This window comes from Sus scrofa, chromosome 3, assembly GCF_054392235.1.
Source record: "Sus scrofa isolate SSC_HxYL_T2T_F1_AM1 chromosome 3, Sscrofa_HxYL_maternal_Yorkshire_Landrace_v2.0, whole genome shotgun sequence".
In the NCBI taxonomy this organism is placed as follows: Eukaryota; Metazoa; Chordata; class Mammalia; order Artiodactyla; family Suidae; genus Sus; species Sus scrofa.
This window is the reverse complement of record NC_139385.1, coordinates 94,064,900-94,080,615: the sequence shown is the minus strand read 5'-3', so window position 1 is coordinate 94,080,615 and position 15,716 is coordinate 94,064,900. Positions and strand designations below refer to the sequence as shown.

The 15,716-nt window shown below is 40.5% G+C and overlaps 1 long non-coding RNA gene across 1 annotated transcript in view; it reads right to left on the bottom strand.

The window, feature by feature from the left end:
* The window catches only part of LOC110260009 (uncharacterized), an 822,333-nt gene that overhangs the window by 273,931 nt on the left and 532,686 nt on the right, over nt 1-15,716 (bottom strand). Inside the window, exons 8-11 of the long non-coding RNA XR_014841892.1 lie at nt 14,500-14,684; nt 7,598-7,778; nt 6,108-6,257; nt 3,178-3,247 (exon numbers count right to left, since the gene is read on the bottom strand). This is a non-coding gene — a long non-coding RNA (uncharacterized LOC110260009). The remainder of the gene's footprint in view (nt 1-3,177; nt 3,248-6,107; nt 6,258-7,597; nt 7,779-14,499; nt 14,685-15,716) is intronic.

The window sequence follows — 15,716 nt, the reverse complement described above, 5'->3', positions numbered from 1 at the left end:
GACCATCAAGATGATGAACAATCTGGATGAAGAGCCTTCGAGATGAACACAAAAGCTGGAGATGTGCAGTTGATGTAGGCCTGGACAGCTGAAGAATGCTGTGGACTAACGATGAATAGCCCTCATTTGTGAATATACAGATTTTCCACGATGAATAAAAACTGAGTGGAGGTCACAATAAATAAACTTTCACCCCCCCCCTTCTTCTTCAATAATAATTCAGGTTCCCGGCACCAAACAGCTGTAAATTGAAGGTTGTGCTTAGTTTTCTCAACTCTCAAAGGGGATAATTAAGCTAAGATCACATTGTTTGATATATTAGTGTAATGATGAGCTACTATATTCTGCTTGTTTCGAGTTATTTTAGTTTTTCTTTCCCATTATCTTTTTTTAAATTACATTTCAAATACATTTTAAATGTAGGAACAGCAGTTCTGAAACAGAGTTTGCCCTGTGTTTGGATCTATTTGAAATGTATTCATATAACATTTAATTAAAGCAGCAACATCCCCCTTTAGAAAATGCGTGGAGGTAGAAATATCTATATTATCTGACTAGTTCTGACACAATCTTGCCAAAAGGCTGACTCTTTTTCCTTATTGGTGCAAGATAATTAGACCATCATTAACCTCCTGAAGCATCACTGTCAGTATTTCTTGTGTTATAGAATCAGGATTTGGGAAGATTTTCATAATTTTGCTTAAGATCACTGAGAAGGCAAAGATCAGTTCTGAAACATGCTCAGCTTAAAAGATTTCTGAAAACCAGAAATCACAAGGCTACACTTTAAAAAGGAACTCAGCCCAAGAGAGATGCTACAGACGGTGTCCCTGTGCTCTTTTAACACCCTCTTCTATTTGTGAAGTTTTGACAAGAAAAAGGCACAAATACTGTTTTGTGTTTTATTAATGGAGGTTAGATTGTCGCTTTCTTCCAGTAATGTCTGAACTGAAAAAGTATTGGAAAATCTGAATATCTACACCAAATAAAAAAGAGAAACATTACATTTCTAGAATGTTTTCTCCCTACTTTTTGGTAATTATAAAATATTCTTTGTTTCAAAGGCAGTTTAGTGGATTTTGGGGTTTTTTTGTTTGTTTGTTTGTTTTGTTTTGTTTTTGCTCATTTCATTGGTTGGTTAACAGATTATTTTTCCTAGGAAGTTTTCCATTCTCTCCATTGAGTTCCAAACCAGAGTGGGTTCTACTGTATCCACATTCAGGAAGGTCTCCAGATTTCAACCAGGTGTAGAAAATGATTTATGAGCCGGGACACTGAGAAACACTGAGAAGTTTGAACTCATCCTTGACTCCATTGTGATCTAAGCCCCATGAGAGAGAGAAACTTCTTAAAGTTCTTAACTCTGGAGACCTGTAACTCAAGGACAGCCCACCCACTGCAGGATGGAAAACCAGCCACCTCATGCTTCCTACACTCTACTCAAATGAACCCTAGGGGAAAAAGCAAGCAGTTAAATGTCCTGTCTGTGTGTGTAACATGAGAAAGCAAGGGTAAGAAACCTGGACCAACCCCAGATTGAAGAGTCTGAGCCCAATCACAGTGTGCCTGAGAGAGAATTCTCAGATTCACAGAATCTGCTTTTGTTTTACAGTATCCATAAACCAGCCAGAGGCAAAAGAAATTGGGCAGTGGGCCTCAAACAAAGGCCACCATTGCCACCTCTGTTTGCTGCCATCTTGGGACTGCTTTGAAAAAGACCATTAAATCTACTTGGAAATGTTACACAGGTTTCAGCCAAAGAAGCTTGGTCTAGGCATTCACCTAGCCAAATATGAAATACTTTAATAAACTCTGAAGTACTGGGAGCAGACCAGGTCTGGAAGGAGGTGCAGGCTGGTCTAAACACTAAGCTAATTAGCATTTTCTCACCTTTCTCCTTAAGACTTACTAATTCCACCCACAATTTATTGAGTATCTGCTATATCCTTGGTAGTTTTCCAGGCTGTGGAATCTAGCAAAGAAACAAAACAGGTCATGTTCCTACTTTCATAGAACTTAGATTTCAGTGGGAGAAGATAGACAGTAAACAAATAAGGGAATAAAATATAGCATACGAGGAGGTAGTGACAAAGGCTGCAAAGTAATATAAGGCAAAGGATATAGAGGAAGTGGATGTATTTTATATAGGCTGGTTCGGGAAGGCCTACCCAGGGTGACATTTGTTTAGAGACCAGAGGAAGTGAAGGAGAAAGCCATGTAAAAGTCATGCAACTTTATTGGGAAAACATTCACCAGGTAAAGTGAGCCCTGAGTCAAAGGCCCTGAGGCAAGACTATGTTTGGCATGTGCCTTTGTCAGCAAGAGGGGAGCAAGGATGAGGAGAAGAAAGCATGGAGTTGAAGGGGGAGGTGAGTTGAGACAAAGGAAATTGTCTCAGTAATTTACTCACTCTGGACATTTTAGGTAATTTGCTTCTTCTTCTTCTTCTTTTTTTTTTTTTTTTTTTTTTTTTTTTTTGTCTTTTTAAGGCCACACCTGCAGCATATAGAATTTCCCAGTCTAGGGGTCAAATTGGACCTGTAGATGCTAGCCCATGCCACAGCAACAGCAATGCAGAATCTGAGCTGCATCTGCCACCTACACTACCACCAGATCCTTAACCCACTGAGCAAGGCCAGGGATCGAACTCGCATCCTCATGTATACTAGTCAGGTTAGCTACCACTGAGCCACCACGGGAACTCCTAGGTAATTTGCTTCTAAGTCTTTATACTTATGAAGTGCTAAAAGGAATATTCCAAGGGGATGGGGAACTGACTGACTCACTGTGGTATCATGTTACAAAATGGTGTGTGTCGACTAGCACGCATGCGCTATATCTATTGCACACACACACACAAAAATACCTCCCTCCAAAAAAAGAAGAAAAAAATAGGCAAATGATTTGAACAGACTCTTCACCAAAGAAGACACGTGGATGAAAATGAAACATAGGAAAAGTTGCTCAATGTCATTAGCCACAGGGAAATGCAAATTAAAGCTATGAGATACCACTACACATATATTATAATTGTTCAAATTAAGAAAAAAAATTGACAATTCAAAATACTGCAAATATATGAAACCATTGGAACTTTTACATATTTCTGGTAGGAATGCAAAGTGGTAAAACTACTCTGGAATATAATATTTCTTATAAAGTTAAACATACACTTACCTTATGACCCAGTGATCCCTCACCCAAGGGAATTCCATACCCATGTCTTCGTACATGAACACACAGAAACCTATGCACAAATATTTAGAATACTTTGATTCATAATCACTAAAACCTGGAAACATGCAAATGTCCATTAAATGGTGAATGGATAAATATATCATGATACATTCATATTATGAAATTTTCAACAATAAAAAAGTATGGCTCCTACTGCAAGAAACATTATAGAGGAAACTCAAAAGCATTTTGCTAAGGGAAAGGAGCCAGACTCAAAAGGACACATACTGTGTGATTCATTCTCAAAAGGGCAACATCATAGGACCAATAATAAGATCAGAGACTTCCAGACACTGATGGTTTAGGAGAAATTGTGGAGGGCGGGGGCGGGGGGGGAAGATTAAGGAAATATTCACTATCTTTACTGTAGTGAAGGTTATACATTGCAAAAGTTTGTCAAAATTCATAGAACTGTACACCTAAAACAGTCAATTTTATAATCTCAAAAAATGCCTACAGCAATATTGATACATTCCCAGATGAAAACAGGACTCAAAGATGATAGGGCTGTTTTTTTTTTTTTTTTTGCTTTTTTCTTAGGGACACACCTGCAGCATATGGAAGTTCCCAGACTATGCGTCAAATCGGAGCTGCAAGCTGCTGGCCTAAGCCACAGCCACAGCAATGCCAGATCCAAGCCACATCTGCAACCTACACTGCAGCTCACAGCAATGCTAGATCCTTAACCCACTGATGTAGGCCAGGGATCAAACCCATGTCCTAATGAATACTAGTTGGGTTCATAATCTGCTGAGCCACAATGGAACTCCAGATTTTTAAAATTAATTTTATGCTATCTTCCCTACTGAAAGAATAATAATTTTTTTAAGCAAGCTATCTCTACTGACAGTCTACTATCCATGTTGTATGGGAAAGCAGTATTTACATGGGTCTGTAAACAGAGAAAAGACCAGAGATTCGTGCCCTGTGAGTAGGGACCATACATTTCGAAACTATCTTCTCAACTCCATACATCTCTCACATTTTTTTTTTAATGTACACTCCTGTAGCACATGGAAGTTCCCAGGCTAAGGGTCAGATTGAAGCTGCAGCTGCCAGCCTACACCACAGCCTCGGCAAAACCAGATCTGAGCTGCATCTGTGACATACACTGTAGCTTGTAGTAATGCTGGATCCTTAACCCATTGAGTGGGGCCAGGGATTGAACCCACATCTTCACAGACACTATGTCAGGTTCTTAACCTGCTGAGCCACAATGGGGGCTCCTATCCCATTTTTCAAATGTGGACACCTGGCTATTTCTTCACACCTCAGAAAGGCAAGGCTCTCCACTCCATTACCAGCACAGTTCCTTGGACAACATAGTGAGCATGCAAAATATAGTCTCTCTGCTTGGGTTTCCCTCTATATCCACCCAAAATAACAAAACCTCAGAATCAACCCAGATACTTATTAAGTGCCGATTATTTGCAATACACTTGAACAGATACACAAATGGGATGCCTACTCTTAAAAGCCCAAAATTCAATTAGGTAGGGGAAATAGGTAATTGAAAAGATAAACTAAAAATGTAGGACAGTATATAGAAAAAGTCGCATAACTGGTGCAGGTAATTGCCATTCTTTAAAACAGAAGTCTTCTACCTAAAAACAAATAATACTTATTCTTTTCATTCACTGAAAGCCAGTATTGTCTGCCAAGCCCTTTCCATGCACAATCCCACTTAATCTTCATAAAAACTCTGAGGTTGAGTTTGTTTACAATAAGAAACTGGAAGCTGAGAAAGAAGGGTAACTTGTTCATGGCCCCTGAGCCATGGATGAGCCAGGATGTGAACTCAGGTGTATCTATCTGATTGTAAAGCCTGTGAGTCTTCTACCATGCTCACCTGAGTTGGTTGAGGACTAGTCATGAAAGTGGTGAAGTTTTAGCTAGACTTCACAGAGTATAAAATTCTACAGAGGCAACAATAAGATCAGATGTGATGAAAAACCCAAGAATTGTTACACGGAAAATGAAAGCAGCAGAAAGTATTTGTCTATTTTGCAAATACTGTTAAATTGCATCCAATATGTGTGAGCTCTCAAATGTTTTATTATAAGTTTAGTGAGTACACAGCTCCCTCCATTTTATTTATAACTAGCCTCTAAATCAGGTCAAAACATTTTAAAAATAGAGACCTCTCCCACTGAAATGAATTTCCATGTTAGGAATTTTCTTCAGGGAGGTGGTAGTGGAGAATTCATTCAAGTTGGCTTAGGTGACTTATTTTCTACCATGAACCTCTTGGCTAGATCTAAGAAGATGGAGAAATGCAGTAAGACCCACGATAAACCACAAATAAAAATACTCACACTCTTTTATCCCTAAGTTATGGCTTTAAGAATAGACATTTAAAATCAGAATTATCTAATGCAACCTAAGGCCCTACTTTGACGGATCACACTTCTAGTTTTGCACAAACAGAAGGGCCTTCTTTTATACACCTTTATACCCAACCCCCATCTCAGTTCTGATGCTCAGATTGCACTGAGGTGGGCAGTAAAAAAATTCTGAAACAGCTATATGTGGAATCCCAGTGAAAAATAATTATAAAAATGGGTACTTTAGAGTAATCCTTTTAAAAAATAAATGGTCAGATAGTAAATATTTTCAGCTTTGTGAGCCAGAAGGTCTCTGTTGTAACTACTTTGTAATAACACAAAAGCATCCATAGACAATACTTAAATAAATGGGGGTGGCCATGTTGATTTACAAAATCAGGAGGCCCCTGTTCTAAGCTAAGTGGGCCTCCCCAGAGCTGACCTGCTATGTAGGTCAACAGACAGGAACTCAGCAATTCCAAAAGTTGCAACCTATCGAAGGTGGTTGCCCACTGCTTCAGCTCACAAACTAAACATGCTGCCTACCTGGTCTTATCTGCTAGGTCCTCCATTCCCAAGTTGGTTTTTTTTCATTTGTCCAGCATTTAAACTGCTCATGGATTTCCATTAGCAACTGTGGTAAAGGCAGTGGATTTAACTCTTCACTCAATATCCTTATTTATAAGAAGGTGTTTTCTGGAGAACACAGAGCAAAATCAATAATTAGAATGGGAGATGCACAATGTTAGTTACTCTGTTCTCTTTAATCCCCTCATCATGTGTGGTCCTCTCTTTCTCGTCGCTCTCTGTCCTTCTTCACATTTGGGCTTTCATTTTCTCTGATCCAAAACAAAGTTTATGTTGCTGATGCTACATTAAATACATGGTTCAGTTGATTATGGTTAGGTTAAGACACAATTACTTTCTGTTCATTAAGAACAGGCAGAAAAAAGCAAGACTTAAACCTACAAAGAAACTCTCGTCTCCATTCAAACTCCAAGGCTCACCCAAGACATCATCAATCAGCAACTCATTTTAAAATTCTCTTTAAAATGTTTTACTAGTTCACTTTACTTGGCATTTTTATCGCTATTTATATCTGTAAAGTACTGATATAATTAGTAAAACTATTAATGTTTCTTATGCTTAGTATTACAAATGCTATAAATCTAGCTTATAGCAAAATAAATAATGATGATAACACTGTCAAGCATCAATATAATTGCTGGACGGCTTTGTGTAAACCAAACAAGTATTAGATCTATTAAACTGCTTAATGTAGGTCACTTAGCCACCCTCCCTTTGAACCATTCGAGGAGCCCAGAAGGAACCACTGCATAAAAACTCCCTAACTGTCCTATGTTTCACAGCATAGGACAGCACAGAAAGCCCAAGCCCCCTGACTGCTCCTCAATATATTACTTCAACAGGAAAAGAGGATCCTTTTAAGAGGACAGAATAAACACAACGAAATTCTACACTGCTTTATTGCTACTCTAAAGTGACCAAGGTAACTGAACTCTCAGTTATATATATCTGGACCCTTGTTGGGCTATTAGAATTTTCCACTCTGCAAGAGGAAGGATTGCTTCTGACAACATAGAACCCTACTTTTCAGCAGGGTTCCCCTAAACAAAAGCCCATAGATCTGAAGTCAAAACCCTTTCCTCAGGGTGATAAACTCCATTTCTTTCACTATCTGGTTTATACCCCACTACCTACCTACACATAAAAGCAAGGAATGAAATCTTATCTGTAAGCTCTTCCTAGCATTCCTGCTTTCACTAACCAGAAAGGATTAAAATGAACAGCCCTGCGCGCTGTCCTGAGTAATGGGCCTTCAAAAACCAAAGTATTAGACAAATATATCAGCTATGAGATATAATACCAAGGGCTAGTTCCACAGTATCAGCATTTTTAACTTTCATTCTAAAGTGACTGGATGATAAGAGGGTACAATTCTTATTTGGAATTCAGAGCTAGAGGATCTTTTTAATAAAACTGTTTTTACTAGGTAGCTATATATCATTTCTTACCAAAATGCAAAACAAAGCCAGGTCTTTTTTTTTTCCTTTCTCTCTCTCAAACATCCATAATGATAGATTTCCATTGTATTTTTTCATTCCTGGAATGGATTTTTCAAGCCAAACTTGCGTTGCTGCTGTTGTTGATGGCGCCAAAGGATTTCAAGGAATCTTTCTTTGCTCAGAACACAGCCTGCAGACCCAGACAGGGAAGGAAAGGAAGTTGTTTGGGTGAATAATGAGAGCTGAGCCAGAGCCTCCCCTGGTGCCATGCATGAGGCCAGATGGATAGGACAGCACTCTGTGTGTTCAAAAAGCAGCCTCTCTTCCTGTTATCCTTGGCCCTTTGCACCGGTCGCTAATGAGTGGACAGGCATTACCATTCATTAGCATTTTATGGCACTTCATATTTGCAGTGCATATTACAAACTGTATTTGTTAATTTCACAACATTCCTTGTAAGATACTCACCATTCACTCTTAGAGAGCAGCCCAGGTTCAATGAGCTAATAGTGAATAAGCAAAATTAAGAATAGGAAAATTAGAGTTTGGACATCAAAAGAAGCTTAGGAAATGCTTGGGCTCCTTGCTGGCAACTACACTCTCCATAGTTTCACTTATTTGTTTTTTATAACTGTCACCTGTGAGTTAATTCAAACCTGTCTTGAACCTCATCATTGTCAGATTTAGTACTTGTTAACAAGACTCATATTTTTCTTTGTTTACTTTGTGAAATCATTTTTTCCTCTTACTTTCTGAAAACTGGTCCTCCTACATTTCCACATGCAGGCAGTCTTCCTGTTATGGGTGGTGAACAACACATTCTTACTTTCCAAGATCTTATGCATTTTGCAGATAACATTTTCTCTGGTTTGGTTTTCTGGAACAGGGTCTCTATCTAAAACTTTATATATCTTCATAGAATGTACCTTTGGTAGCTTTAGTCATCTTTTCTAAGTTTTCTTCTACTGCGCATCCTATATTGATAATATAGATGTCAGATGTAGACGCAGCACTTTTTTATAAGTCCATCATTATTCCTCCTGTTCCCAGTGATCAAGAGCCAAAGTCCAGCAAGTGATAGAATGATGGTAGATTCCAGAACAAAATTAATATCTGAGCCACAGGGAGTGTTCTGGGTGAATCTCTGTCAACAGGACAATCTCACTGACCTGAAAGGAGGAGCCCCATTTCTAAAAACTGTCAGAGAGCAACTTCCTACTTGTCTCAAACTTCTTCCTCAAAGGAGCTATAGAGCTGAAGGATATACCCTAGGAGAGGACCAGAGACCAGCCCAGGAACGACCTTGCAGATGCGTGACTCCCTCACAGAGCTAGCAGACCTCCCAACAGAGAAAGCAGATCCAGCCCTCAAAACTGCCAACCTCATTCATCTAAATGGCTGGCCCAGATTCAGGAAGATTCCCTCTGACACAGCATGGTTTACCAAATGTCTATTACCTGCCTTATTTTTTTCATTTCAAAATAGTTTCAGACTTCAAAATATAAAATTGTCCTTCACCCGGATTTCTCAACTATTGTCTTATATAACATCATACAATTACCTAAATCATGAAATTAACATTAAAACAACGTTATAGTTGGATTTAAAAACTATATTCAAGTTTTGTCGACTGTCCTATTTAGATCCCTTTTTCTCTGGTCCAGCAGCCAAGCCTGGATCAGATATTGAATTTAGTCAGGTTCTCAATCTGTCATCATTCATGACCTTGATATTTGTGGAGAGTACAGCTCAGTTATTTATTTATTTATTTGGTCTTTTTGTCTTTTTAGGGCTGAACCCACGGCATAGGGGGGTTCCCAGGCTAGGGATCCAATCCAAGCTGTAGCTGCTGGCCAATACCAGAGCCTGGCTTACGCCAGAGCCACAGCTACGCAGGATCCAACCGGCGTCTGCGACCTACACCACAGGTTGCAACGCCTTATCTCAACCCACTGGGCGAGGTCAGGGATCGAATCTGCATCCTCATGAATGCTAGTCGGGTTCGTTAACCACTGAGCCATGATAGGAACTCCATCAGCTATTTTTTAAAATGCCCCCCAGTTTGGGTTTATCTGATGTTTCCTCAAGATTAAACTCAAGCAAGAGTATCAACAAGTGCTGCTGTGCCCTTCTCAATGCTGATGTCAGGAGGCACATGATTTAGACCTGCCCCACTATAATTATATAATAAACATCATTAATTTTTATGTTGATATCTTTGACCACGTGATATAGGTAGTATTCATCAGGCTTCTACAGTGAAAAATGATTATTTTTCCTTTTGAAACTTATATGCATGGTACATATGCTGTTTGTCATCATACATTCACATACTAATTTTAGCATCCTTTACAGATTCTTTTTGTACATGCCAGCATTTTTGCTAAGCATTTTTCATGCATTATTTCATTTAACCCTTTTCTTTTTGGGCCACTCCCACAGCACGCGGAAGTTCCTGGGCCAAGGATCGAACCTGTGCCACAGCAGCAGCCTGAGCCACTGCAGTGACAAAGTGGATCCTTAATATGCTGCGCCACAAGAGAACTTCTCATTCAATTCCTATCAAGGAATATGAAGTTCAGAGTGATTAAGCAACTGAACCAAGGACATACAGCTACTAAATGATGGAGCCATGGTTTGGGACATAGTCTGATTCTGCTGCTCTTACACATGAGAGGAGAAGCACACCAGCAACTAAAGTCTCCAGTATTTATGGCCCCTGGGCTCTCCTGCTCTGCTACCTTGAGTGCATCATGACCTAAAAGCATACATACTGATGCTACAATTTTTTTACATTCTAGGTCGAGACAGAAAGTAGGGAGGATGTTTTATGGGGAACATAGGATACTGTATTCAATTTGGCTAGAATTGGCACAATATTTATTGTTGTTTTCTTTCTTCCTTAAATTCTTTTTTCTTCTAATTTGAGTAGAACACTTTAGTCAGAATTGTACAAAGCAAATTAATAGAAATGGCCCAACCCTTAAGAGTACAACACTTAATTTAATCAAGGCCAATGGATTATAAGATCAGGCAAAGATACACTAGTAGACAAGCCCTAGGAAGGAATTAGGGATCACCAATATTTAAGACAGGTATGCCCTGAGGCCCAAGGGATAAACAAAGTCTTGAGAGAGATCTTGGATACTAAGTGCCTAATAAATGTAAGGCCACAGAAAAACTTTTGTCATTAAGTAATGCCAGTATATGCTGTTTTATTGAGTTCATAAATTCTATGAGGAAAAACACCATGTCTCTCTTGCCTATCAATGTATACCACCCCACCCCCAAAACTTGCACAGTGCCTGACTCAAAGAGTTCAGTCATATTTATTGAATTAAATGTTCTGGTTAAAGTGTCGTGTTTCAAAGTGTGTTGTAGGTATAATATGTAGTAACAAAGAGGATTCTGAGCAGCTGGGGAAGGTGTGAGGAGGGACTGAACCTGATAAATATATTTCTAAAAATGGATGCAATGGATCCAGTACTAATAAACATTCCATCGTGCTTTGTTTCTATACCTTCTCCTGTAGCTGGTCTTCAAGAGAAAAGAGCTGACCAGGGTAACGGTTCTGTTATTACTGTTTTGTTTTGGGTAAAGTTATCCTGTTTATGAGCTACCCACACTAACATAAAAACCCAACACCCTACTTCCTTGAAACATTTCTATCACTGCACCCCAGTTAGCCCACATTAGTTGGATTCCTCCAGGTATAAGTTATAGAACCTGACTCAAGCTCACAGAGATAAAAGAAATGATCAGCCCATGTAACTGGCTTCAGACACTGCTAGATATGGAAGTTCAAATGATGTCACCCAAAGATGTCTGTTTCTCTTGCCATCTCTTCGCTCTGCTTATCTCTGTTCAGCTTACACTGGTTCTCTTCACACAGAGTCAAAGAGAGCTGCTAGCCGCTCCTCATTCACACATGTCCAGCCCGGCAAGCCCAGCAGAAAGAGCAAGTCTTCCTTGTAGCACTCTGTCAGCAAAGTCCCAGGAGGAGGAGGATTGGCCAGATTGAGTCTGGTGTTCCTCCCTAAACCAATCAATACAGCCCTGGTGGTGAGACCGGCAAATCCTCGGTCATATGTCCAGCTCCATGGCAGGGCAGCCCAATGGAACCAACCATATAGACTGGATTTTTCCCATAGCAAAAAGAAGGTTATGAATGGAGAGAAGTAATCGGCAACAGCCCAAAATACCAGATGTCCATGACAGTCTCTACTCAATAGTAGCTGAGAATTGAGGTGCCCAACTCTCATAAGCCTTTCCCTTTTTTTTTTTTTTTTTTTTTTGTCTTTTTAGGGCCACACCTGAAGCATATGGAAGTTTCCAGGTTATGGGTCCAACTGGATCTACAGCTGCTGGTCTACATCACAGCCACAGCAACACAGAATCTAAGCTGAAATTTCGACCTATGCCACAGCTCATGGCAACGCTGGATCCCTGACCCACTGAGGGAGGCCAGGGATTGAACCCATGTCCTCATGGATACTAATCAGGTTCATTACCACTGAGTCATGACAGGAACTCCTCATGAACCTTTCTTGACCTGTTCTAGCATCACACATACTTCCTTCTCTGACCCCCATTGCTGTTAATGCTCATCATGCACTGCATCATACAGCTCTATAACTGGGTATGACATTGCTAATAAGCTGAGAAGCTCCTGGAGGACAGAAGTCTTGTCTTACTTGTCCTTTGCAATGCTCCTTCCATCCTGGCACAGTACACAGAGCAGACTCTACATAATGACAGTTACAGTTTCAACCCCAAAACTTCTGCTATCATGTCAGCTCATCTCAGGCCCCCCATGGGGATGATCTGAAGCTCAGTAGAATTTGGGCTTCTCCACATAGTGGACGCCTGAACCCAACGCATTATATTGGGCAAGAGTCTCTTTCTGTTTTGAATCAAAACAAAAAAGAGACCTAAGCAGGTACTTCAGATGAAGATTATGCCAGGCCCCCCAAAGTCCTTTCAAAAGTTAGCAAAGACTTTCCAAACTAGAAAGCTTGGAAGAAATTCTAAATGAGATTTTAGGCCCTGCCACTGATAGAGGAGCAGCTGCCATGTGAGAAGTAGAAAAAAAAAAGAGAGAGAGAGAGTGACAAAAATCCCTCAGCCCTGTAATGCCAGCCCCACTTCCACCTCCCGCTTCCACAGCTGGCTTCCACAGGCCTGCTGACCTTGTACTGGGAAACTGGTCACGTGGAGCTCAAGTTATCAGACATCACCTGCCTGGGTGCCTCTTCTGACTTTTGTCTGTGTTTCTATTACACAAATGCCACAAATTCTGTCTTTGCAAGATTGAATTGAAGATTGAACTGCCTGAAAATCCAAAGAGGGGAGCCTCTCCTTCCCCTCTGCTCCAGCTGGAGACCCAGAGCCTACTTCTAGCACATCGCTGACTGTGCAGGGGTCCCTGAAGCAGATCTGGAGGAGATTTATGTTTATCCAAGTTCTCATGCCCGCTGGCCTTCTGAATCAAAGGTGGGGTTATAAAGCAAAGAAATTTACTGCAAGACGCTAGCATGTGCTTGTGAAGCTGAAGCATTTCGCTCCCTTTTAATAAGGTTAAAAATAGTTACAAGTGGAGCACTGGAATAAGGGCTTGAAAGAGCTCTGTGGTGCATCTGTGACTTAGGCCTGGCCGACAGTTTACAGCCCTGCCTATTAAAAAATCCCAGGCCATTGCTGCTCCTGCTCCTCGCCCTCTTCAGGCAAACTAACAACCAACACAGCCTGTGGGCCACTTGACGTTTTCAGCTCTGGTGTCTGGATCCCAGAACAACTGGTGGGGACCAGCCAGGCTCTGCTGACAATTAGGGGAGGTCATTATAACTACCTGTTGACTTATTTCACATTAAGGGCAGCCAGCCGATGCAGAAAAGCTTTGGCAAAAGAGGAGAGCAAAACCTTACTCAGGGTCCAACATTGAAATGGCCAAAATTAAACCCACCGACAGGGTAAGCGCATACGGGGCTGAATAGAGGGAAGAAAGCAAATTAAACCCACAAAGCCTAAGACTGAGAAGGAAAAACCAAATTACAGAGAAGATTCCATTCCTCAAACCCTGCCCAGGTTAGAGTCACACTCCATCTGCCCACTGAGCAAACCTGTGCCCTTGTACATAGAAAGCATCAGCAAAAGCCCATGCCTCCTGCCTCCGCCTAAAATGGTAATGTGATTATAAAACCTCAGATCAAAGGATCGAAAGGATCCTGGCCAAATGCCAGGGAGAGTCATGGCTCCTGATAGAACTAAATCAGGTCCAATCTGGATCTGAGAATAATAAAGCAATTAGCCATGAAGTGACAGAAGCTGGATTTCACAGTAAAAGCAGTGCTAACCAGTCATTTAGCATCCTGAGAACAAGACCCCCTTTCTTTAGCCACCTGCGGTCACCACCCCACCCCCCATGCTCTAGCTACACCCCCCCACCCCCCGCCACTCGTTGAAAGCAGAAGATTAAGCCCAGGCCTGCACTAACAGGCAGTCAGGGGTGGGGCAGTGGACAGACCCCTCATTCAGAGGCCTCCAGAGGACACGTTGACTTGGCTAAGAAAAAAAAAGAGAGAGATTACAAACTACTCAGAACTTTTCAAAACAAGGCTCTGGCTACTTAGTTAATTGGCAGAGATGAAAGGAGAGGATATGATGAGAAACGGTGGTTTTATCAGAAATGAAGGAGGCAAAGTTAGAACAGCAATCTTGGTCTCCATCACTGAAGAATCTCAGAAGACATAAAAATCTGTCTGGGTTTTTGAAAATCACACTTCAGCACACAGGTCTATGCCAATATAACCTTGAAAGTCTGACCATCCTTGCTTGTTTCACAACACACAAACACACACACACACAGTGTCGCTAAAATTCCTATTTTTAGAAGTGGGTTCTGTCTTTTGTACCTGCTGTGGCCAGATAGTTGAACATGTGATCTATCAGATGACCCGTTGATAAGAGACATCTTTGTCACCAGTCATCATGAGCAGACTGAGGAAGGAATTTTAGAATTATATAACTTGTTTTTTAGTCCTTTGGTCAATTAGTTTATACAGAAAACTTCGTTTTTATCTTTCCTTTTCCAGGATTCCTAGAAGAGGATACAAGAAAATATTTTAGAAAAAAGAGAGCAGTTCCTTAGAGTTCTAGCAAGATATCTATCACAATTGTGTGTGTATATATACAGATATGAGATTATTTAGCTCTAGCTAGCTGCTTTAATATTATCAATACCTTTGAACATTCAACATGTTCCTATCACCCTGACAAATTCCTGTGAATTCATGGGTATGTATCTTGGGGAAAAGAAAAGAAAAGAAAAGAAATCATTACCACTCTCTTCCTTAGAGAGAACTACTTATACAAATCCATCTGAAGAGGTCAGAGAAACAAAACAAATTGAGTAACCCATCTGATAATTTGGGTGGAAGATAAGAGAAGCATGCAGGAGTGAGGTAAGCTTTAATTCGGTAGGTTTCCTCAATGAGGAAAACACTATAATCCAATCACTGGCCAACCCACATGTAATCCAGTTCTCTCATCAGCAGGGAAGAGCCAAAAATTTATGTCAAATCGAGATGATGATTCTTCTTTGGGAAGATATTTATTTTATCAAGGAAAATAATTTTTAGGGCCTGTGGGTAGGCTGAGGTCCATCAGTCAGGTTAAATAAAAAAGGATGACAAATGAAAAAATGACATTTCCTAACAAGTATCTTTGAACATGGATAGACTCAAGATGGCACACCTTGAATTTCCCCCCGTGAAAACAAAAATAACGTGTACATATATGTATACGTGCATGGGTACACAGTCAACCCGTTATTTCCATGGCTGTATTTTAAATCACCAAAAGCAGGGTTTTATAATGGAAACACTGACAGACCCATAACTAGAGCAACATTAGCAGGCCCCACCACAATAACCATTTAAGCTCTTTTTTTCTTCAAAATGACTGGCCCAACCAATGAGAACAGAGTAAACATGGCTGGCATCTTAATGACCTTTGAGCATTAGCAGATGGCCTTTTTATGATCACAGATTAGCAGTACATGGTCGTTTGTTAATGACCGATAACAGGTGCCAGTGGTCCCTTGCACTCCTTTCTGTGCTCTTTCTTTACC